This window comes from Lygodium microphyllum, unplaced genomic scaffold (assembly GCF_053477565.2).
Source record: "Lygodium microphyllum isolate KBCC unplaced genomic scaffold, Lygodium_microphyllum_v1.1.10 scaffold_42, whole genome shotgun sequence".
NCBI lineage: Eukaryota > Viridiplantae > Streptophyta > Polypodiopsida > Schizaeales > Lygodiaceae > Lygodium > Lygodium microphyllum.
In genome coordinates this window covers 1,184,158-1,208,558 of record NW_028229525.1, presented here as the reverse complement: position 1 = coordinate 1,208,558, position 24,401 = coordinate 1,184,158, and the positions used below count along the sequence as shown (strand labels likewise).

The following is a 24,401-nucleotide window of genomic DNA, read 5'->3' as shown; positions in this document are numbered from 1 at the left end:
TGCTTTGCCTTGGTTCATCACCTTGCTAGATTGTCTAGCCTGGTATGTTAAGGCAAGATGGGCGATTCGCTTAGATCACCTAGCGGCAATGTCAGGCCTGCTAAAGGACACGTTTTTATCCTCATTCATTTCACTTCCTCTCCTCTCCCCAGGGGATTAAAACACGTGGCTACGAACCATGCTGTCGAGGGTTCGAATCTCTTTTGTTTCAGATTATGTTATTTGGTAAACGTGCCCGTAAGGATAACCATAAAGTGAATAAAGATAAAAGAGGCCGGAATGAACGGCAAACAAAGGTAAAAGATCTTAAAGTCACAACGCATCGGTTTCAATTCCTTTTCCCTTTGAAAAGAAAACCTTTTTATTTCAAAACGATTTTTTCGGGTATTGGATAAATAGAAAGATATATGAAGAAAATTAATATGAAACTAGCTTATTGGATATACGCTGGCCCTGCAAACCCATATTAGTACTTTAAGAGTAGCCAGTTCCTTTAAAAATGTACATGCTTCCCTTAAAAACATTTCAATGTAATGCGTTTTATGGCATTTTCGACAACGTTTAGTTATTGCATGTTATAGCTTTAAATATGTTGTTTTTGCCTAAAAAAATAGGATATGGCTCGTCAATACTTGGCCATTCTATGGCTCGTCAGTACCTTGTGTTTTATAACTTTAACCACGTTATTCTTTAGGCTAAAGTTATTTAGTTTCAAATAGGATATGACATGTCAACACTTTGCCATTAATGTGTTTTATGGCATTTTCACTAATACCTTGTTTTCTAAAAAAGGTAAGTTCTTGCATTCTATGGCGTTTAGTTTTTGCGTTTTATGGCTTTAAATATTAAGTTCTTGCCGGCAAGAAATAGGATATGACTTGCCAGCACTTTGCCGGCACATGTGAAGTAATTGTTTCAAGGACTTTGATGGCAAAACGATTGATTAGTGCATCCGTTACCAATACTTATATGAAACAAATCTATACAAACCTTTCAAAGCAATGCTAGTTTATTTTTTTTATCTTCTATTCGATTGGTAATGACTGTTTCTTTATGCAAGAAAACGGATGTTGGCTAACGACACTATAAGAAAACCGCTTGCCAAAGAGCTTTAGCGTATCAACGACAAAACGTCACTTAACTGAATAGGAGTCAATAATTTATTATGTCTTCTATATCAACCTAAAATCGATTTCTAACAATAAAACGTTTTATCATCGGCAAGGCCAAAGGCCCACTAACTAAGGACCAGTCTAATCGTTGATTCTTATAGCACTGAAGAACTTATTGTTTGAAAAACGCCATAAAACGCAAAAACGTTAGCCATAGAACACAAGAACGACAAGGTGTTTGGAAAGCACCATATCCTGGAACGCAAAAACGACAAGGTGCTTAAAAAGCTAATTATGCTTGCTTTTATCATGCTCGCATCCATTATGCTATTTATTTTATTAACTGTTGAATTGATTTGGCATAAAGTGCGTTTTATCATCCAATTCTCTCAACAAGGTCAATATTGCACTGCTTTAATATTTATACAAATGTTCTCATAGACTTAAGTAAATTACTATTTTTTAACATTCTTTAATAAGTTGAATATGGATTAGATCTTCTTACTTGTTTCAGATGATAAAATAGAATATCTAATACGGATATAGTTACTAAAGGTACAATAATATATAATAATCAATTCCGTGTTGAATGCTCGTGATATGCTAAATGAGGCCGATTTGGTTCTTAATGGTGTCCTCTACTCAATGCTTAGATGGTTTAATAAACCGACAACAATTTCACATATATTGAGAATAGCCAGTAAACAAATAAACACATGCCCAAAAAACATACAAAAGTAATAAAGCAAATGCCTTAGCACACTTATTTACTGTCAAATCTTAGAACTATTTAAACATTAGCAACTAACGAATCCTCAGCCAGGATTTTGATCATAAAATATAAGGCCAGGTGCCTGCCTATAAGTCCCTTTCGTCTAATGGTTAGGACATCGTCTTTTCATGTCGAAAACACGAGTTCGATTCTCGTAGGGGATAAGAAAGGCGAAACATTTTACGTGGTTTCGTATATAAATTTTTGCCTTTCCTAAGATTGGTGGTCTGAACTTGCCAAAATCAACTGTCAATTGCAAATCAATGATTCCAATTAACTCAACAGCCAAGGTGCAAAGAGAGCCAGCGAAAATAGCTTAATGGTAAAGTATAGCCTTGCCAAGGCTGGGGTTGAGGGTTCGAATCCCTTTTTTCGCTATAGAAGCCACAAAAAGGTGACACATCTGCTTTTGAGGCTTATCAGTTCGTTATTTCAAAGGTGAGCTTTACATTTCTGTCTCTCCCCTGCAAACTCATGTAAAGTTATTCTAGTAAACTTAAGCTATTACGAATCATTCTTCTTGATCACAGAGATCTCCTTTATTATCCCACAATGCAACGTTATCATTGATGTTTTGTTTTATTGCAAACTTAAAGTAGATTACATTAAATGATAACTTAAAACTATTAAGCAATGCAATGCGTTGCTTTAGCTGATATTCCTTTTATTGCTACTTTAAAAATTACAGTAATTTCAATGTATTATGGAAAGCAACAAAAAATGGAGATGACGTTAAGTCAGCATGCTTTTGTAGCTCTTTGTAATTTAGGCTATAGCCTGCGTCAAGACAAAAGATCGTAACCTGGCAAGCAAAAAGGCTGCAATTTGAAATTTTTGCCCTCAGTAATCGCAATCAATTTTGGTCGACCATACGGCCAATGGAAAAGGTCAAGCGGAGCCCGTAACTGTCAAAGCTTTGCTAGAGGTTTGCCAAGCCATTTAGTTACTTGCTAGAAAGGATTCCTATAGTTTAGTTTCCACAGAAACCCTTATGTTAGTTGTTGTGTTCAATAAAGCGTAACATAGTGATTGTCTTTACACAAGCAAAAAAAGATAACTGAGCTTAAAAAAAAGGAATCTATTAACCAGTGTTATCCAAAATAGATGTGATGAGAAAAAAAAGAAATCAATTAGGCCCCCATCCCAGCCAATATGACCTATTTGTTTTTCTTTTGTGTTGCATGTAATTTACAAAAACCTGTGTTGGTTGATTATTGATGGCTCATAATCTTGCCAAAAAATGGATGGATGTCTGAGCGGTTTAAAGAGTCGGTCTTGAAAACCGAAGTATTCTTTTGAATACCGGGGGTTCGAATCCCTCTTCATCCGTAAGTATGGTTAGAAGTTAGCATTTTTATGTAGTATGTTTTTCATCCCTCTAACTTGATTGGGAAAGCTAGCTTTTTAAGAGCCAAGCCAAATCGCTTTGCCACCATTCGACACTGCATCCCCTGAAACCACGACTCAAGAGCAATCGAGTAACGATAACAAGCTGCTTGGCAATCAAACGGGTGAAAGGAACATTTTGGGAGGTCCATCAGCATGTGGACCACCATAAACCCAATCCCGGCAACCTGAATACCTTTAGGCATTTGATTACACTGCTTTCTGCGACTAAGTGTATACGTAAAAAACCAATATAAGCGGAGACGTACGACCCAGGGACGCCCTCGCGACTCTTTATCTCTAGCAATATTGTAGCACATGCGTCGCCTAGAGATAACGGGGCATGCTGATTTGACGTCATCTCATCTTCCTCCGGCTTATCACCTTTGTAAAAGTCTGTTGCCAGGTTCTAAAAATGGTAATGGCAACGGCAACATGGGACTCAACCCAACACCTATAGGCACGAGCTGTCGGCAACGTCTATTCAAATCAAAAAGGTATTTTTGCTTGGGCTATCGTTAATCGACTTTTTTCAAAGATAAGCAACGTCTTCAATACAATAAGGTAAGCTTAGCCTTTTCGCTTTCAATGGTATTTTGCGCTTTTTAAATGGTAAGCTTTAAAGTAAATCATACTTAGAAATCGCGAACCCGTGACGTGACGAAAATGCAATAACTAAACGGCAAGGTGTTTAGAAATCGCTATATCCTACGTGAGAACGCAAAGACTAAACTTTTCAGCATGCAATAATTAGAAATATAATGTTAAGACGCAAGGTATTGGCAAAAACATAATGTTGGAACACAAAAACTTACTTACTTACAATAAGGTGCTTATAAAACGTAATATTGAAATGTTTTGAAGGGCCAATCCTTTTGTCATGTCCCTCATTCGTTATGCTATTTTTATTTATTTTTTATAGACTTTCTTGCTTGCTTTGCTTTACTTTGTTTTGCTCTGCTTTGCAAAGCAAAGCTTTGAGGAGCTTTAGCGTATTGACTAAAAGAAGAGGGGCTTCAGCCACTCGACTGAAGGGAAGAGGGAAAGGCAAAGTGCAACGATTTGAATGGCGTTCGACCCTTTATGCGATTGGAAAATTCCAAACGTTGGATCCCTAAAAAGAAAAGTTACCACTTACTTAGCCAGCCATCGTTCCTTCAGTCCCTATCACCCATTACTCTTTGTAATTGCGGGCGCTAGCCCCACTTACTTGGCTGCATCGTATGAATATGGATTGAATAATCCATCAGGCGTAAACTCCAAAGTAGATAAGATTGCTTCTTATCCCCCTTTCCACATCGCGCTTCATCGCCTAAAGTGCCGGATGAAGTGCTGGTCTGATTTTAGGGGCGTGGTCATCTCGTCTAGGAAGCTATGGATGCCCTCATCGATAGCATACGTGGGCAACTATGTCAATAACAGACCTTACAAACAAAAAAGTCGTCTTTGTTGCGCGATTTTATGGGAATCTGGATTGCGGGTCGTGGGTCCATCTTTTTTGTTACACCAATGTGGATTACCGAGTGATTCGTAATCTGACCTCTCGCTTGCAATCTGGTCATCCCATAAGGCGGCAGAATCGATGGAGTGACATAGATTAGGTATTCAAGCTAACTTTCTGACGCGCCATTCGCTTACATCCATTGGTTTGTGATCCGGGGACTGTCCATGTATCGAAGCGGCTCGTTATCCTAATTTATTTTATCTAACACGATCTGGTTCCCGTACTGACCCAAGATATGCTTTTCAGTATTCACGCATTGACTATTGGGAAGGATTTCTAAAACCTAAGACCGAAAGTCCTTTTGCTTGCAAGTCACAAGTTTTCAGGGCCAAACAACTGAAACGAATCGATTATCACAAGAAACTGTGGCTTCGGTGGAATACGGACCCGGGCCCAAAGAATCATGAAGTTTGTTTCGTTTTCTAACATTAAGTGGCTATTTGGATAGCCACGTCCAGCTCCAATGAAAACTAGGAAAGAGAGACAACCATTTAATAACTCATAGGGGTAGAACTCACAGACAGGGCACCTCTTAGCAGCGCCAAGAGTAGGCAAGTAGCGGAATCAATTGAACCGCTTCGTCTCAGCGAGCTACCTCGAAACGCTTTACTAACTAGAGATTGCCTTTTTTTGTCTGTTAAGTAAGTCAAGAAACCTCCGTCTCATATTGGCAAGAATCAGGACAGAGAGATCGGATTCAATGCTAACAGATGCAAAATGAATTAACAATCTTTAGAGATAACGTAATAATAATTGGCAATGATTTCTTTTATGGTTTAGGTAGCTCAGTTGGTTAGAGCAAAGGACTGAAAATCCTTGGGTCAGTGGTTCAAATCCACTTCTAAACATAGCGAATTATTAGATTGAAATCTCTGGACAATTATATACTAAATGCAATTAAACCCGCAGCTTATGAGTCTTAGCTAAAGCTACAGAGCTCTCTATTTGTTTGATCCTAACATTAATCTTATTTTGATATTATTTGCAAACGATGCCAAAAGTGATCATTTCATTTTATTGCCTAAGTCTCGGACCTTACACCGGGTAGGTCCTTAACCCTTCCGCCCTGAATAGAGGCCTTTTATGATGAAATGTTCCGGCTACAAGTCAGTGGACATGCAGGAAGAATTGCTCAATATGCATTAGCTCTTGAACGTTTATGGCATTGAAGAAGAGAGAAACGCAAATCAAAGAAAAAATGAGATTGTTTAAAGCTAGAACAACAAAATAACCATCCTGGAAAGAAGAATTACCGACTATTATACTAAATTGTCAGTGGATGAGACCGGTTGAGTGATAACGGTCGGGGATGGAACTGCACGTGTTTATGGATTGAACAAAACTTAAGCAGTGGAAACGGTAGAATTTGCCAGTTTAAGGTGTCAAAGGAATGGCTTCGAACCGGGTTCAAATCCTATAAACGAATCATAGTTGTGCTTTGTTTGCTGTTTGGATTCGCCTTACCTGCTTATGCTTTTATAGCACAAGATTTTACCACCCACTTTATACCCATCACCAATATATTGCTGGGTTTATCATGGTAGGGGCCATATTCTTCATTAGGGATTATGATCCGGAACAAAACAAAGACAATGTATTGTCAAGAATGTTGGAGCATAAAGAAGCAATAATATCCCATTTAAGTTGGGCTAGCTTATTTCTAGGTTTCCACACTCTAGGTCTTTACGTACATAACGATGTCATGCTAGCCTTTGGAACTCCAGAAAAACAGATTCTTATTGAGCCCGTTTTTGCATTTGCATTATTGAAAAAGAAATATGGTTACGGATCTTTCTTAACTTTACAAAATACTTTAACCACCAAAGAATATTTGCTGAAAAAATAAAAGCTTTAGATAAAAGCCAATTTAAGCAACAAACTTGCAATTCACTCCAAGATACTAATTCAAATAATAGCTATAAGAAATGCAAACAAAAGAAACCGCATAATCCGGTTAATGATCATGATTGCAGGGACAAAGATAATGGTAAAAAAAAACAACCAGATTAATAAATATATATTATCATAGCACGCTAACTAAAAGGCATTAGCGCATTGATTATGGCTTTCAGCATCGAGGTGCTAAACCTTCCCTAAGATGTTTTGATCAGCTTGTTATCCCACAGAGTCACTCTTATCCTAAGAGTGACGGCTCTTCCACTTGGTTAGCACCGTTAAATCATAGCAGGCCAACTTTCTAACTATTTGACTGATAAGTATTGCAATCAATCTCCCGCACTCTTTGGCTGATTCCTGTCTCTGCATGTTTTCGTTACTTTCTATCTAAAAGGCCTACGCGCCAATCGCTTGCCATCGCTGCATATTGCTTTGCCAGGCCAGACAATGCAGCTGATCGCGAATATGGCTTATCGCATGCCATAGCAAAGACTGGCTATATCGCATTGATTATGTTTGTTTTCTGCGATCATAATATTTTTTATAGGTCTGGAGATCATAACATTTTTTATAGGTCTAGCAAGTGTCATAAAGCAGCAATCCGGCTAATTCATTTTATTTTGGGCAAGCGGGTGCCTTCGTGGTTAAGATTTTAGGGCGTCGAAACGGATTTTGGAACCTATTTACATTTTCTATGAAAGGAACGGTCAACGAGCCCGCCGGTACGGACGCCATTAAGAGGACCCCCAATAATTTATTGGGAACTGTACGAAGTATTTGAAAGACAGGGAAAAAGTACCATTCGGGTAATATTTCCAATGGAGTCGCAAAAGGATTTGCTGGTTCACCAATCATTGATGGTTCCGGAACCGCAAGACCCACAGTACATGCAAACGTCCCTAAAATGACTACTGGAAAAATATATAATGGGTCGAGTCCATTTATTAGCTTTTTCTAGTGCAGAAAACTTGTAATTCCTTACTATCTGGCATAATTGTCTTGTTTCATCCTGAATATGAAGTTAGTTGCAACAGGTTGCTGGAGGCAGCAAAAATAGTACAGGTTGCCAGGCTAAAGGATTGGTTCATTTTTTTTTTCAAGCCAATAAACTTATTTTTAGTGAAACTATTCATAATTCTGCGACTGGAGAGCAACCAACAAAGAAAGATGGAGATCCGGCATTATGGCGCGTGATCCTCCTAACCCTAGATAAAAGGTGGAAAGCGAGGATAAAGTGCTTTAGTTAAGTGTCATTGCTTATGACGTTATTGCTGTAGCCTCAAGGAGGTTTGGCCATTGCTTCAACCTTCCCGAATTCCTGCAGATTCGGGTCGTTTTCCGCCACCGGAACGTCTTGAAATAATTCCCATATGGTGCGGGAGACTCAATTGATCTAGACTCAGAAGCTGGGATTTGACCCTTTCCATCGATCGGTTGGGCCAAAGCATTTACTGGCTTAAAGGCCTAAGAAAGAATTACTAACTGGTATTTGCGCAATTTTTCCCGTTGCTTTTACGGAACCCCCTTCCTGTATGGTCGAACCATCGCCCATCAGTACTTAGCCAACATTATCAGATTCTAAATTCAAAGCGATGCCTACTGTACCATCTTCAGATTCTACCAATTCTCCAGCCATTACTTTGTTCGAACCATGAATGCGGGCTATTCCATCTCCCACTTAAGGTACAGTGCCAGTATTAACAATTTCCATTTCTGGGGATCGGATGGGTCAAAAACAGCTAATTCGTATAAAGCCATTGAACCCGCAATACTGGCCGGAAACGGCGAGCAGACAGTCTTTGATTCATAGCAGTGCAGCTCTTGACGTACGGGGCTTTCCCTTACTTTGTTTCCGGAGTACAGTAGCTAAAGAGTGCAGTATTTGACTATTTATTAGGCATTTCCTTCGACCGGAAAAGTGGCCATTGGTTCACGATACGAATACTGTTCTAGGGATGTCGCTAATAGTTTCTGCTAGACAGAAGTACTGTTTTGAACGGGCTGGCTCAGCAGCAACTCCTGGTACTGTAGCCGTGGGAACGACGGTTCGGTACTCGTTGCTGTGACTGAGCCTAGGGGTTGTCTTTCATAACAATAGCAAGTTCGTAACTGATAGGTGCAAATAGGGTTGTGTTTATACAAGTTCGACAAAAAAGGAAAAGCAATGAATCCTTTGGTTTCCGGTAGATGGAAGATCTGCATGAGCGATACAAGAATTCTTGTATAATAACAATCGATTAATAAGAACCTATTCGGCCAATCCAAACGGGTTGCGCCATAGCAATCTTTGTTGTAAAAAAAAAATTCGCTCTAAACCCATCTGGCCATATTTCTTTTTTTTAATAAAAAGGTCATTTGACATCAATTTTGTAAGATAAGGTGAATATTTTGGTCAAAACTGGCTTTGAATAAAGGTTACGAGAACTGGCTTTAAATAAGGATACAAGAACTGGCTTTGAATAAAGGTTACGAGAACTGGCTTTGAATAAGGATATATTCAATTAATATTATCTAATTGAATATTTTCAGTTTGAGTAGATACTGTATTTGTTTCTATAGACTCAAATAAAAATGGTCTTTCTTGATTACATTATTAACCATTTCTGGAACATCTATATTTTCAATAGATTTACCTCTTGATACACGATCAGATATCCTTAATAAATTTTAAGAAATTATTATCAATTCTTTCTTCTATTTGATATAAATTATTTGTTGTATTTCTTAAATTATTCAAAGAATATCCATAAACATCAGAAACAGACCGCAGAGCTTAAGTAAGTCTTTGCTATACCTAAGTATTTTAAAGAAAAATTGAAAATATGGATCCATTGCTTAGAAATTTGAGAGAATATCAGACATTGAAGAACTCTTTCGACGCTCATCTTAATCATATTATATACCTTACTGAAAACGATAACAGCACGGGAAGGGAAGCTTTGGCGAGACCCTTAAATGAATTACATCAGGTAATATTACCTAATCTAAGAGATTATTTATCCAAGGGTTCCCCTTATGGTGAACCTTTTACTGGATTTGTAAGGAAAGCCAATTTATGCATTCGTAAATACCATGAAATGGGGGATAATTATTATCCGCAGACAGTCAAACAGCTACTGCCTTTATTAAGAGATACCCAACAAACGTCTGATGCTTGCATACAGCAGCTAATCTATATATGGCCTAGCATTTGTAGTACGTTAGAGCCGTCTGTGGTGGCAGAAGAATTGGTTAATTTTTGTTGGGAGTGACAATCTGGCATTGAAACACCGCTGGATCTAAATCTCTCCCCTCCAGACCCGGTTTCCAATGACCAAATTGGTGAGGGGAATGGTTAGGATGGCCCGGCAGGATCATTAGAAAAATCCGATGCCCTTTTTCTTTCTGTTCTGCGCATCGGCAAGCCGGGCTCTGCAGTATTATCGTGGAACAATAGGTTCGCCACCAGTTGCCTGCTTTCAAGGATAATAAAAAGTGTAGGAAATGGCAGCAGGCTGGCCTGGCTAGCAAGGCACGAGATGGAAAATCAACCAGGCTGGCTGCATCGCTCATGCACCTATCTTGTTGGTTTGGAAATGTCTTGAAAAAAGGAGCTTTGTCTCCGAAGTCAAGATTTGTTATTCAGCACCTAAAAAAACAAAGATTATCGGCTGCTGGCTGCCAAGAGTTGGTATAGAAATTGCTATAAACATGGGTGCAGAGCCCTCATCCTGCCATTCTATTTACTTAATTTTCTATCCTTCCTTTTTCCCGACCTCACTTTGTTTTATTGAAAGAAAAAGGGTCAAGAAGTTCTTTTTCATATTGAGCAACCTGTGTTTTTCTTTCTGCGTACGGCCCTGTTTTTAACGGGATTGTCCCCAGATTTGCAATTGAACTGCTTGTTCATGGTTTTTTTTGTTTTGTAGGAAAAACTAGATCAGTATTGAATCCAAATCTATGATATACTAATTTAGCTTGCGACATGGCCTCTTCACCGAGTTTCTGTTGAGTAGCCTGGATCTGCTTTACGGTGGGCGCCCTATTCTTTGCTTTAAAGCCGTAATTTCTGTATTGGTCAAGGGTTTAATTCCATTACAGTTAGGTGTACAGGCAGCGTAGTAACCAAGACAACCGTAAAATAAGGTAGCTGCCAATTGATTAGCATTTAATGGCTTAATCGGGGTTCGGGATGGATTCGGCCGGGGTGAGAACCGGCGTGTTAGCATTAACAATCATGCTCTCATCTTTCAAATCAGTCGTTACGGGGTCAATGAGCTAGCTTGTAGCTATGAGAAGGATTTCCTAAGAACGAGGTTCCGGAGGACCTTAAAGTGGGAACAAGAGCCGGTGGGATCCTGGACTGTTTAAGTGTTGGTTTTCCTGGCGTATTTTTGTTTGGGTTGACGTTAGCCAATCGAGGTTCCTACCGAACTTGACCTGCTTTCATCTCAAGACTCGACCCGCTTTATTTCTCGTTGAAGGCTGAAACACTCGACTGCAACAAAGGGAGAGAAGCTTTCACGACTTCCCACGGTATGGCCATTATTCTTAGAAACAGCTGGTTTCACCGTTATGAGCCAGTTATTGAAAAAGCGTTCTTTTCATTAACTTATTCTGTGTTTAACATTCGAACTAATACACCATATGGACGCATCAAGATGACAACGGATAGAAGACTTTGGGATAGCAATGCAGCGGAAACCACAAAAAAAAGATTTTAAGATAACAATGCAACAAAAACCACAAAGGATAACTAACAAACGAATGGATGCAATAAAATCATGATAAAAAGTTAATTTATGATTCTGCTTTTATGGTATAGAATTAACAACATACTTTTCTAGTTTATGTTTTTGCGGATAAATAAATTTGATCAATTTATACTTTAATGTACTTTTGCTTATCTTACATCATATAGGTTCACTTTTTTTTTAAAAAAAGTGAGCAGTTACACTTCATCCAATTAAGCTAGGCATTAGAAGATCTTCGCTAATTGTTTCTTTACACTATGTAGCTCATATCCGATCAGATACTATTATCTGCTGAATTGGGTGCTCGAGAGAAAAGGGACTTGAACCCTTAACCAATGGTTTTGGAGACCAGTGTTCTACCATGTTAAACTATTCCCCCAACATCCAACCACAAGGACAGCTACAAGATCTTCTGTAACGATTAATTGGTTTAAGACCACTTCACTTAGTAGTTTGAAATTAAGAAACTTATGCTCGCTGTGCAAGCAAATAACTTTATGTTATTTTTGCTACAGGTAATGTTTTCAAAAACAGATGTCCCTAAACGTATATAAATAACCCATTGATTCCATTTTTTATGAGACAGAAAGGAAATGAAGTAGATCCTTTACAAGTTCTATCGACACGGATGATTAATCTATTGCAATAACAAAGAAGAGATAAAATAATAAGGGATTGAATCGTCAATGGATAGGGATATTCTAGTTTCATTCGGCACTTCTCTCAGACCGACCACAAAGGAATCGAATGTGGTTGTTTGCTTTTAGTAGCTTATTTCGGAGTGTTGGGAGGAAGTCTTTAATTTATAACAAAACCCTTTTTGTTTCACTTGGTTTCCATGCGTGCGTATGTGCCATATTTAAGGTATCTGCTGAAATCTCTTTTCTATGCCTCAATTGGTATAAATGGTTTGCGTATCCTTAGCTAATTTACAAAATAAAAAATCTGGCAACTGACGAAAACAACACAATTAATTTTGTAATTGCATCAGGAAATAGTTTTTTTACAATCATATCTTAAGTTTTTATGTTAACAAAAACCAGGCTACTGTAAAAAGATCTAAGCAAGCTAAAAGATGTAAAACGAGAATGGGAACTAAAATAGCTTGGAGAAAATTAAAAGGAGGATAGGAAAAAGTTTCAAGAAACAATAACACATTAACAGAAAAAATAGTAGCTACAGTAAATTAAAAACTAATTGCAACGCCAAAGCCAATAACTTTAAAGTAAGCAGCATCCTTTGCTACTCACTTAGTCCTTAATGTAAACCTCGTTTCATAAAAAACCAAAAATTAAATACATAATAAGGTAATAGTAATAAAACTTACATAAGTGCTTCAGTTAAACCAGAAGCAAAGTGCCCGAAACTAAGCAAACAATCCAGCCATTAAATCAGGGCAATAAGTTCAATAACAGACCTGGCTATTGTGGGATCTTGAATGGCGAAAAAGACCTGTTAACTTCTTTCGCTTTGCTAGGAAAGGATTTGATTCGATTGACAGAACGCTATTTTCTTTTTTTCTTTAAAGCTTGTTCCTATATACTTTCATTAGAATGGTTATCTGACAGTATAGTCAATTATGGCCAATTTTAAGTGCAAGATTTGGCGAAATACAAGGAATGGATGTCTGAGCGATCTTGAAAATCAAGGTATTTGTAAAAAGACCAAAAGTTCAAATCCTTCTCCATTCACAATTATGCTGCATACAAATAAGTTGGCATTCTCATGCAGTTTGTCCTTTACTCCTAAGAGTGCTTTGCGTCGTTTATGAACGAAGTTATCTTTTCTAAAGGCTTACATAGCGTTTTCTTTCTTAATAGGCTAACAAACGAGTCAGTCAAGGAGACTGAGATAGTATTTCAACTTTTCTGGCAGCGCTGGCGCGTGGGACGAGACATTAACTTTTTTTTTGTTTAAAGCGCTGGTCCTATCTAATGAACAAAAGTTTAGGTTCTTATTAGCTATTACTGCATAGATAGCCTGCGGATATGGTGAAATTGGTAGACACGCTAGGTTTAGGTTCTGGTGGCTTTAGTCATGAAGGTTCAAATCCTTCTATCCGTAATGGTTTAAGTCATTAAACTATGTAGATTTATTGAACAAAATCATATGAACTTTCTGAGATGAACGCTCATCTTTGCCTCAATGGCATGTTCTGGTCCTCTACATACCGATGTTAAATCAGTTCAATCCAACAGCAGAAGACAGTAACAAAAATTTACTTGCAGAAAATAAGATCGGCCAGCTAATCAACAAAAGTAATGTCGACAATAATAAGGCTAGCAAAGCTGGTTTTTTACAACGTATATTTGCAAATAAGCAAGAATAAGGCCTAAAAGCTGGTTTTTCCAACGTGTATCCGGGAGCATTACAATCTATCCGTACTCTCGTTTCCACTTATTTACCTTACTTTATCGCCATATAAACATTTTTAATAAAATGGCACAAACACAAAATTTCACGAGGTTGCCTTCGGTTCTAATAATGCAAACCAAACACCATAAAAGCCTTCTGCCTAACTTCTCAACCGGTACATCTACAAGGACAGAACGTGCTTTCAGTGAACTCATGAGGCCTAGGCGTAACTAAAATGTGTTTATAGTAACAGAGAGTGCTTTAAATGCGTTAGCGCTGTTAGAAACGAAACAGAACTTATTTCTGTGGACAAGAGCTAAACACTTTACATAATCGGTGCATTTGTACTTATGACTTTCTGCTTAAATGTTACAATGGCGGGCAATAATTTGAAAACGAGAATTCGGCTTTATTACTAGTCTGTATTTTTCTTGTAATGGAAGCCAAAAAAAAAAGGTTTACCTAAACTTCTAATACTGACAAATCTTATTTACATTCGGATTTTTATTTCTATTTTTTATTAAGCGAAATGAAAGCTAGGCACTTTCGCTTTCAGCAACCCTAGCCAATCTATTTGTCTGACTAAGGCTAGAAGCTTTATATGCACTCAGAGCCCTTTTGAATGAAACACTGTTGCTTTCCGTATCGTTTTTGCCGGCGCAATAAATGCTATTGCATTTTTGCGAACCTTTTACCTCGAAACGAGTCTAAAAATAAGCTTGTCCTTTTCTCTGTCCGCTAGCTCGCCAGCAAACTTTCATGAATATCGGAAATAGAGGAAAAAGGGCAAAGGAATATAAGCGAAATTTACGCGCGAGTTGCTTTTATTTGCCATTTTAATTTTCAGTGTTTTGAGTTCGGGATGAATATCGATGTACGATGAGGAAATATCGGTTGTCGTTCGTCTAGTGGGTTTTGTTCTCTTTTGTTAAAATACTTTAAGCAACTTTGTTAAAACCACTTCCGAGGCAAGAAGCGAAGCCATTTAAACAGATTTGTAGCATTTTCTTACTATTTAGGAAACTTTATGGTTTGAATCCAAGGAATAACATGAACTATTATTGTCTGGCTTGCGTTCAAATACAGAAATGATTGCGCAATCATTTCTAAATGAGATGATAAAACATTGTGCACCGCTATATGAACAAACGGTATATGCTTTGTTGCATTAAAAAATGGAACTTTAGTTGAAAGCACCGGTAGCTATTCAAGAGCATTCCTGCCTTTGAGAATGAGACAAAATAGTAAGTTGTTTTCGCTTTCCAGTGGGTGCAGAATTTGCCAGCTTTCCTGGCCAACCTAGCATAGTTTTTTCCATAGAAAATAAGTAATTTGTTAGCTGACATTTGCTTGCTGTAAAAGAAAAGCAGAATGAAAAAAATCACTCTATTAAACTAATAATAGGCACAACAAAGGAACAGACAAATCATTATGCAAATATATATTTTATAGAAATCAGCTATGGACGAGAATGATCCCTATTTTCTATCGATTGTTGATTTGGGTTATATGGGCGGGGCAGGATCTCTTCAAGTCCTCCCCTTCCCCCTGATGGAGCAAAGAAAAGTCTTAATATGAAACTATCTTATCAGAAAAGGCTATGCTTTCCCTTGATAAGATAAAAACCAATGATAAACTACCCTCGCTCAGATGCGTGCAAATAAGTGAAAATGCGTAGACACATAGATACAGCAAAGAAACGATGGAGGTTCATAGAGCGCCCTTGAACCATTGGCTTGTTTAGAAAGGCACTGCAGCTTGTCTAGCCCCATTTTTTATAGTAACCAATATTTCTAGTTTGATCTTATTTAATATTCTTTTATTCTGGCATATTCATATAGGGATGGAAGAGATTCTAGTAGATTATGTCCACCATGAAGTCACACGGCATTGGATGTTGATTTCTTTAAGAATCTTATTGTTACTCGTCGCAAAGGATTTTTGCCCGTATTTAGTTCTCTATCAATTGATCATACCAAAAAATAGCCCATAAGGGTCACCCCCTTTTTAATTAAGGAAACCCTTCCTTTTTGAGCAAATATTGTGATAGTTTGCCAAATTTGGAAAGCGAAGCGTTTCTGTTTTGTTAAGCAGGTTTAGTGGCTATTTTTCTTTCGTTTAGAAGATGGCGAGGCCAGGCCCATGCCTTTTTAGAAACCTCCCCACCAATAAATAGAAACAAATAAAAATAACCAAACCACGTCCACGAAATGCCAATACCAAGCAGCTGCTTCAAAACCGAAGTGATGTGAGGGGCTAAAATAACCCATATATTGACGAATACTGCATATTATTAAAAAAATGGTCCCTATAATAACATAAAATCCATAAAACCCAGTAGCTAAAAAAAAAGTAAAACCATAAATACCATCGGAAACGGTAAAAAGTGCTTCATAATATTCCATCCCTTAGAACCCAGTAAAAACCAAAGCCAACTAAACAGTAGCTACTAAAGCGTAAATCGCTTCTTACTTTAAACCCACAAGTATAGCGTGATGGGCCCAAGTTACGGCAGCTCCAAAGAACAATAAAATAATAGTGTTTAGAAAAGGAATTCTCCAAGGGTCTAAGACCTCAATCCCTTTAGGAGGCCGAATAGCTCCAATTTCTACCGTGGGCGCTAAGAAGGAATGAAAAAAGGCCCAGAAAAAAGCTAAAAAAAACATAACCTCCGAAGCAATAAACGAAAGAGAGCCATAACGAAGTCCTAATTATACCACTTTGGTGTAATGTCCCTCATAGGTAAATTCACGTACAACATCGCGCCACCATATAAGCATAGTATGCATGATTGATCCCGAACCAGGACTCAAAAATATTCCACCTCCCGTAAATGAATGCATATACATAACCGCACCTGTGGTACTAGCTAAAGCTCCTATTAAACCCAATAAAGGCCATGGACTTGGATCAACCAAATGATAGGGATGTTCTCGAGAAACGCTCATGTTATTTATTTGATGAATTCCTTTTATCACCTCCCGATATCTATGGCAGTTCGTTTTGTCTGGCAAAAACGTATGCTTGGATTATGCGTCTAACGGAACAGAAGCAAACCAATTGCCCTGCTCTGCACCAGGAAGGACAAAAAGAAAAACCTTTGCTTAACTACTGACGACAGCTGCGGATCAAAAAAAAAGCCTTTTCTGTTTTTTATTTCAATGGCAAATCGTGCCGTGCATTCCGATACACTTTTATCAACTAAACAATGATGCAAAAAAAGGCAATTCGCCTTAGGATGATCATAAAAAGCAACTTCTCTATATATCCATGTATATACGGGACGACTAAAAGACATCATAATGGCTTGTCGACATGTTAAGCTCTTACGCTATTGATATTATTGGTTCATGGGAGAATTCGCTTACGTGAACTAAGAAGATTTCATATTACGCCACTCTGGCCGGCTCAATAGCAGGCAAGCCATGTAACCTATCGATTAGGTTAAAAAACTTTACCAACGGATCCGGATAGAATCCCTTTTTTAGCAAACCAAACTATTCGACCACTCGTCTCATGACCTTTTATCCAGATCGGAAAAGACGACAAAACCTAATCTAAATTAGATAGAAAGGGCCCGTTGTTTTTAGGACTTTGAACAGCAAGGTAAGAAATTTTCCAAATAAAGTAATATTATATAAACGATTAAACCTCGTAATACTGTCATTGCCATATTTTCAACTGTAAACTGGTCTTCAAAGAGACTCAGCTGCTTTCAAGTTATTATAAAGGAATTAGATAGTTAACCTTTATTCCCGGCTCTTCCGTTCACATAGTGAACGGGGCGATAAGAGCTCGCTTTTAGAGCGGATGATCTATTTTGCATTACAATTTTTACATAAATAACGAAATAAAAAGAGCTTCCTTACGCTTACCCTAAGTATACTTCGTTCCTATTATGAAAATGCATCGTGTTAAGATTCGCCATCAAAAACTAATTACAATCATATCTTGGAAGTCCCTAAACCACATGAAATTACTGTAATCTCAAAGGCATCTCCTAATTCAATCGGGAATGTTGAATCAGCAATAGAGAACTTTTGTGGTTAAAAACGCGTAAATACACGGAATGAGAACAAATCTGGAAGATCTTTCCCGACTCAAGAGTCGACATATGTTACTTATTTGACGCGAAGCGTCTTACGGGGGCGCATTATGTATAAATTTTTTGAAAAACTTGCTATGATGATCTCTACTCATTATCCCGTCAAAGTATAGAGAAATTGGATAGAATTTCACTCTTCAATCGCCACCACTCTTTTGTCAAAGGAACCTTCATAATTGAAAGAGAATTTCGAGACTTTCGCGCATTTTTGAGAGTCCAAAGTGACTTTCGTTACTTCAGCCAACACAGGAGGGGAGACTTTTCTTTTACGGAGCGGCTTTAAAAAGGGTACAAAATGGAATGTAAAATGCAAAGAACCAAACACAATAAATAGAATAAAGGTGTAAATATGACTTTTTTTCCAATGCATTTTTTAGGGCTTTCGGGTATGCCCCGTCGCATTCCCGATTATCCAGATGCTTACGGCGAATGGAATGCTTTAAGTAGTTTTGGCTTTTATGTCTTTGTATTGGGGATCTTTCGTCTTTTTGTAGTTGTTCTTAAAACTCTGAGTAGCGAAGACAAGTGTGCTTCGAGTCCTCGGGCTGGTGAATAAGATTCAACCACACTGGAATGGATGATATAAAGTCCTCCGGCTTTTCATACTTTTGGAGAACTTTCGGCTATAAAGGAAACCAGTCCTGAACAACCGCCATCACCAAATGGAACATGCCCGGATGGCTTGCCATTTGCGGTTATGCAAATCAATTTGGCGTTCGATTGTGTATCCTTATCGCATCGGGTCTTCCCCAAGTAATGATAAGCTTGGTGCTACTACGTGATTGCCAAATCTTTAGGGTCAAATTTGACATAAGAACAAACCGTCATTAATATATGATAATAAAAATAAACGAAAAAACCATGCTACTTTTTGACGTCTTTGCGGGCTTGAGTTTAGTTTTTACTATTATGGTCATATGTGCTAGAAACTCTGTCCATTCCGTTTCCCTTCTCATCCTCGTTTCTTGCAACACTTCTGGTTCACTACTTTTGTCAGGTCTTGAGTTCTTTGCTATGATCTTTTCAATAGTTTATATAGGTGCTATTGCCGTATTATTTTTATTTGTAGTGATGATGTTAGACATTAAAATAGCGGAAATTCATGAAAATATATTGCGCTATTTACCGGTAGGTGGTACTATTGGATTAATTTCTCGGTTAGAAATCTTTGTCATTCTAGATAATGATTACATCCCAGTATTATCTAGCCATTCAAATACAATCTATCCAAGATATACAGTGTATGCTGAAAAGATATAAGGCTGGACAAATTTGCAAGCATTGGGCAATTTACTTTATACCAATTATCTGGTCCCGTTTCCAGTGTCTAGTCTTATTTTGTTAGTAGCCATGATTGGAGCTATAATATCAACTATGCATAGAACTACGAAGGTTAAAAGACAGGATGTGTTCCAACAGAATGCTATAGATTTCTGAGAAACTATCCACAAAATACGCTGAAACAAGCAAATATAAGGCATTGTTGTTAAAGCTTCTATTGAAGGGGCAGGCTTTGCCTCCCCGCGGGACTGTATGCATATAAACCAAAGAATTTAATGAATAACATGAATTCTCTTTCTTGCTGTCAGAAATTAATTAATATTTTAGAAATATATAATTCTATCAAAATATATGATAAAGAATGGTCAGATGTTATTCATAATGCTTTTTGTCTTTTTCTTAACTATGAGAATATCATGGCTACTGGCCAACATTATCAAGGGATTAGAGAATGGCTTCAGTTGGCAAATGATCTAATAGTTAAGAAATTTGGCAATCGGAAATATTATAGAAGTAACTGCAGAAGATAAAAATAAAGCTAAAATCTTTGTTGATTGAAATGGTTTAGCTAGTCGGGTTCTCATGGATTCTGAATCTATTGAAAAGAGTTTACAAGTTGGTCATGTTATCAACCCGTCCCGAAATATCTTCTACGCGAATACAATTCTATTTATCAAAACACAACAGATTTATATGCAAAAATAGAGAAAATACCTATAGATATAATTCTCCTTGAGAATAATGAGTTAGGAATAGGAATTCGTCAAAACTTAACGGATATAAATACTTCACTCAGAGATTTAAGGGATTCTATTATACTTCATCTATATCGTGGATGACAGGTTTTTTCTAATTTTTGTAGTCGTGTCTGTTTGCTGTTCGTAGTGGCATATTTGCAACTTGTTTATTTTTTTATGTGATAACGGAGTTAACCCTTTGGGGTGGATAATTGACTTTATTTTACCTTTATTGTTTGTAGTTTTTTTGTATGAAATCCTTATTGGCCAGGCAAATCGGATGGTTTTGCTAACTAAAACCAATACCTTAACTTATAGACAAATATGCATTAACCCTTTAGCTTCTACATTTCTAAGAAATAAAGCCAATAATATGGCAAAACGAAACCTCTTAACTTTCATGCCTAAAGGAATTGCGGAAAGGGACAAATTACACTTTTGGTAAATGATAACCCTTTGAAACAAATAATAGTCGTACAGAGCTGAAGTAAAAGGATTCGAACCTTTGCTTGTTGGTATCAAAAACCAATGCCTTACCACTTGGCGATACTCCATAGAAAGGTAACCCAAAAAAAAAGGCAAGGCCAGAGACGAAAAAATTGAGCTTCCATCACAAATATGGGCTTAGCAGGATTCGAACCTACAATATTGCCGTTATGAGCGGCACGTTTTAACCATTCAAACTATAAGCCCATAGCGCACTATCAATTCGATCAATTTGTCACAAGCAATGGAACGAACTTAAAGTCCTTTTCATAAACCAACTTCATAACCTATTTGGCTAGCTTTAATCATTAATACATGCTTTGTTGAGTAATCTTAGATAATAATATCAATGGTTTGTCTGCCATTCCTATAGCAGTTTAGGTAGCTTAGTTGGTTAGAGCAAAAGACTGAAAATCTTTAAGTAAGTGATTCGAGTCCGCTCCTAAGCGACTATGACCACTGAAATTAGATTCAACGCTAATGATACGCTAGACACAACCAGAACTTCAAATTATGGAACCAAAGTGACAAGACAGTATCTTTAACCATACCGACTTTAAGTTACTAATATGGCAACCAATAAATGGTTAAGATATGGAGCAGAGCCTAATTGTTTCTGTCATCATATGCTTTTATGTTCAAGCCAGTGGTTTCAACCGGGAAAGTGATTATTGGTCTCTTACGTGATTTAATAGAAATACTATTTGCTTGCCTGCTTAAAGGTCGCTAATAGCTTTTATGAAACAAAAGTATTGTTTCAAATAAGCTAGCTCAACAACAACTCCGCTATACTATAGCCATAAAAGTAATAATCCAGTATCCGTTGCTGTGACCAAGCTTAATATCTTTTAAGCCTATAAGCTCATAACTAATAAATGTCAATAAAGTTACATCGAAAAGGCCAACGCTAAGGAACTTCATTTCAATGTTAACAAACAATAAGGTTAAGAACCTTTTGTACACAGCTCGAAGCTATAATGGGGTTACATCCTAAACAATGCTCTGTTTAATCAGCTGTCTAAATAAAGGCCCTAATCAACCGCTATCCTTTTATATACAGAAATAAAATATCGAAATGGCATACCCTATGTAATGCGAAATGACAAAACTTTTGGCTACGTTAGGACGGCATGTTTTCACCCGATCTATCTTTTATAGTCTAAATCATTGGTTTCTCTTATGCGTAGATCAGCTTTAAGGAATATCCGAAACGATCGTAACGGAAAGTAACGCTCTTTTTTTTACACACACAGGAGTATCCCTTATTCATATCATTTCAACTTACTCTCTTTCACTTATCGGTCTGAATCTGGGTTAGGGAGTGCTTTTAAGGCCATAACGCCTTTTTCGTATCGCTTCCATATACGTGATTTTGACATACTTTTTTGTTTCCCTTACCTAGTTATTTGAAAACTAATTTACCGAGCATGTGTAATAATAAGAGACAACAAATTCGTCAAAGCAAATACCCTTTTTTTCAAGTACGTAATAGTGGCTCCCCTTTGAGTTAGAGACCCTATTTCTACCACTTAACAGGTACCGTCTAGGTTTCACATTTTGGGAATGTTACGAGGTTTTCTTTGAGAGAAAATTTTAAGCTGCTTTGTTTCCTCTCAATTTGCCCCACGGTTACATGGAGGCAACCCATGGATAACTACAATGGGGGCAATTTTATTATAGCCTTATATGAAACTTACTATCGGAGATTCCTTATTTTATATAGTCATGCATGGATTAAGCAACTAGCCAATACTTTTTTTTTCAGTGCCAGGATCCTAATTTCGCAGATGGCAGATCGTTTAACCATATGACATAGCCACATTATGTACATACTATAAAGCTCGTAGGCTAGCTTTCAGCCAACCCATTTGCGTAATGTGGGCTTTTTAAAAACTTATTTCTAGCAGGACTATCCGGATCTCCTTGGCAAGGTTCCTTCCTTGAGCTACAAACAATGGCCACAATGATTTCATCAAAAATGCCCTTTAGCTACTAGTAAAATATCATTAAAATAACAGATAAAAAATAGGCTAATTAACGCATATATGAGATTTTTAGCTTGTATCTTCATCTTTCTGGAAGAATCCATCCAGCCACAGGTTCCCCTACGACTACCATGTTACGACTTCACCTCAGTTACTGACCCAACCATAATATGTAGCGGAAACACCTTTAAAACTAAAGTGAATTACACTTAACGGAAGCATAATGCACTTTACTAATAAGTGATCCCTGCTCAATGCTTCAGGCGGAGCCAATTCCCAGGGTGTGACGGGCGGTGTGTACGGGGCTCGGGTACATATTCACCGCGGCATGCTGATCCGCGATTACTAGCGATTCCAACTTCATGTCCTCGAGTTGCAGAGAACAATCCGAACTTAGACAATCTTTACGGATTCGCTCCACCTTACGGCCTTGCTTCCCATTGTAATTGCCATTGTAGCACGTGTGTAGCCCAGCTCATAAGGGCCATGCGGACTTGACGTTATCCCCATCTTCCTCCATAGTAAAACTACGGGCAGTTTTTCATGAGTGCAACACCCAATAAAAAGAATACCGTCGATCTCAAGCAACCATTGAGCTGTACGGCTGCTGATGAAAGACGGCATGGATCCTTTGTAAACAGCATGTCTTAGCAACATGAAACAAGGGTTTCGCTCGTTATAGGAGTTAACCAAAAACGTCTCACGACACGAGCTGACGACAGCCATGCAGCACCTGTACGAATTTTTATCTTATCCCGTTAAGAACAAGTACACTAGTTCATATGTCAAATGTGCATACGCCAAGTGTTTCTATGTCAAGAGCTGGTAAGGTTTTGCGCGTTGTATCGAATTAAACCACATGCTCCACCGCTTGTACAAGCCCCCGTCAATTCCTTTGAGTTTCAGTCTTGCGACCGTATTCCCCAGGCGGAGTGTTTAACGCGTTAGCTGAGCTTCCGATCCGCAGACCAAAAACGAACACTCATCGTTTACGGCATGGACTACCGGGGTATCTAATCCCGTTTGCTCCCCAAGCTTTCGCACCTTAGCGTCAGTAGAGACCCAAAGAGCTGCCTTCGCTACTTCGGCGTTCCTTCGTGTATCTCCAGATTCTATCCCTACGCACGAAATTTCACTCTTCTCTATCTCACTCAAGTAAATTGGTTTCGTAAGCATTCCGCCAGTTGGGCTGGCGTCTTTAACCTTCGACCTAACTTACCGCCTACGTGCCCTTTACGCCCAGTCATTCCGAATAACACTTGCCCCCCCCGTCTTACCGCGGCTGCTGGCACGGAGTTAGCCGGGGCTTCTTCTTTAAGTTTTGTCACCATCGCACACTTGACGAAAGGGTTTTACAAGCGGTATTGCCATTCCTCGCGTTTGCGACGTTCTTCACTCACCCACGCGATATTGCTGGATCAAGCTTTCGCCCATTGTCCAAGATTCCCCACTGCTGCCTCCCGGCGGAGTCTGGGCCGTATCTCAGTCCCAGTGTGGCTGGTCATCCGAAAAGATCAGCTAAGCATCGTAGGCTTGGTTGGCCTTTACCCAACCAACTACCTAATACTACGTAGGCTCATCAAACAGCGCTTTATTATCTTCTCGCATAGCTTTATTGCTTGCGTTGCTTCGGGATCTAGCCCGAACTGTTTGGCAGATTCCTGCGCGTTACGCACCCGTTTGCTACTTTTTTTTCAATTATTCCATAAAACTGGAACAGAAATGACATCCAACTTACATGTGTTAAGCATATCGCTAGCGTTCATTCTGGGCCAGGATCAAGCCCAATTTTTTAGTGAATTTCTGCCATATGAGGCAGGTTGATGATGATTTCTTAGTAAGTTATTAGCTTTTACTAACAACCGTAAGCGGAACGGCCACTGGCAAGGCGAATCATCTTACATTCCGGATACCAAAGATTGTTATTATACAAGAATTCTTGTATCGCTCATGCAGATCTTCCATCTACCGGAAACCAAAGGATTCATTGCAGGAGAGTAAAGTATGGCTGAAAATAGAAGGAATTGACGAGAAGCTAACGCTTTAGGT

General features: G+C 38.2%; 3 non-coding genes and 1 pseudogene across 3 annotated transcripts; 2 read left to right on the top strand and 2 right to left on the bottom strand.

Moving 5' to 3' along the window:
- Positions 1–3,126: 3,126 nt before the first annotated feature.
- Positions 3,127–3,213, top strand: TRNAS-UGA (transfer RNA serine (anticodon UGA)). Its single transcript has one exon. It is a non-coding gene; the product is annotated as a tRNA-Ser (tRNA).
- Positions 3,214–5,548: 2,335 nt separating this feature from the next.
- On the top strand, positions 5,549–5,622 carry TRNAF-GAA (transfer RNA phenylalanine (anticodon GAA)). The gene has a single exon. It is a non-coding gene; the product is annotated as a tRNA-Phe (tRNA).
- Positions 5,623–20,500: 14,878 nt separating this feature from the next.
- TRNAM-CAU (transfer RNA methionine (anticodon CAU)) lies at positions 20,501–20,574 on the bottom strand. The gene has a single exon. It is a non-coding gene; the product is annotated as a tRNA-Met (tRNA).
- Positions 20,575–22,449: 1,875 nt separating this feature from the next.
- On the bottom strand, positions 22,450–24,141 carry LOC148009049 (18S ribosomal RNA; annotated as a pseudogene).
- Positions 24,142–24,401: the final 260 nt, after the last annotated feature.